The sequence below is a fragment of the Arachis duranensis genome, chromosome 7, assembly GCF_000817695.3.
Source record: "Arachis duranensis cultivar V14167 chromosome 7, aradu.V14167.gnm2.J7QH, whole genome shotgun sequence".
Taxonomy (NCBI): Eukaryota; Viridiplantae; Streptophyta; class Magnoliopsida; order Fabales; family Fabaceae; genus Arachis; species Arachis duranensis.
In genome coordinates, this window is record NC_029778.3 from 27,521,885 (window position 1) to 27,523,521 (window position 1,637).

A 1,637-nucleotide genomic window follows, 5' to 3' on the forward strand; every position below is an offset into this window, starting at 1 on the left:
GACCCATGTGTACTTGGGAGCACATAGTGAGCTAGAATTTGGGCCCATGCCGTGGCTTCTTGAGTGAGGTGGCGGACATCTAAACCTTTTGGTCTTTGCTTGATAGTCCCCCGAATCCAATAGGCGTCGGGTAGAGCAATGACACGGAGGATTGCGCTCCAATCGAATGCGCGGTCATCGCATGTAGCCAAGACTTCCTCATAGGCGTCATAAGCATCCGTTGAGTGTTCAATCCCAAGGACTTCTTGTATAGTTTCCACTGTGACCGACACTTGTTTTCGGCGCACAAAGATTGATGTGAGAAGGGGGGAGTGGAAGTTGGAGTAGAATTCTACTACCCATGAAAGGTTAGCCTCCTTTGGTTTCCGCAATAGGAACCTCCATTGTCGTCGCTCAATATGTGTCATCACAATCGGATGAAGGTGAGCCGGTAGGACTAGGAGTGGTTCCAGATGATAGTTCCTCTCGATCATTCTTGTGTAAACAAGTTCGCAGTAGCGATTGGGGAACTTGTTTGAATCCTTAGGAGGGTTATCCTTCTCGAGAACATCAATGGGGCCCTTAGCCTTCTTCAAGAGTGGCTTGGCCGTTTGCTCTTGGTGCGCTTTGTTGGGAGTTGGCTTCTTGGGAGCTTTCCCTTTTCTTTTCTTGTTCTTGGGAGCTTTCCCTTTGTTCTTCTTGATAACCATCCTATGAGAGTAAAGAAGGGAAAACATCAAAATCCAAGTAGGTGAAAGTAAATGTGTTAATGCGATGAAAAGCTAAGCCATAGAATATCGGTATCGTTGTCACATGACAGCTGCAACATGTGACTAAGATAACATGAAAAGAGCAAGGCAAATCATTTTCATATGGTGTAAGGGTGATTTATGCATGCAAGTAGGGAGCATGAGAAGCATATACCCTTAAGGGCCACACATGGAAAGCAAGTTAAGAAAATGTGAGTGGATGGATTGGGGGAAATGGGGATGCGCCTAAAGTGATAAGATGAGAGGCAATTTAGTCAAAGTTGGTGCAAAAATCAAGTATGCCTTTCATCGAACACTTGGTGTGCATCCAGTTGTAGTGTGTGATTTGAAAATGGTGAAAGCAATGTAGTAAGTCACAATCCACTATTAATGATTATAGTACACAGTGAGTGCAAGAAAAGCAAACAACACAACTCATCTACAGATGCAAGTGAAGTAGAGACCTAAATGCCCATGAAGAGTTAGTATAAATGAGAGGAAAAGAGAGAAGAAGACAAGAACAATAACCTCCTAAAGAAGTAACTAAAAGAAAAGAAGAAAGAAGATAACTAATTGAATGTGAAATTAAAGGAATAACAACACAAGAGATGGTAGCTTAGGATGGTACCTTGTGAGATGAAGAGAATGAGAGAGGAGGTTGTGGTGTGGGTTTAGGGGGAGTAGTAGAGAAGGTAGTGAGTGGTAGAAAGTAGTGTAGAAGAGGGAATGGAGGTGAAAGAGAGAGTGTGCCCCTCTTTGAAGTTGGAGGTGCAGTAGAAGGTATGAGGAGGGGGGAAAATGTGAAGTGAAAGTGAAGGGGTGAGTGTGCCTCTTTTTGTTTGGCGCCGAGCATCCGCGCGTGCGCGCACAGTGCGCGCTCGCGCAGTGAGGCGTGGTGGAGAGGGACGC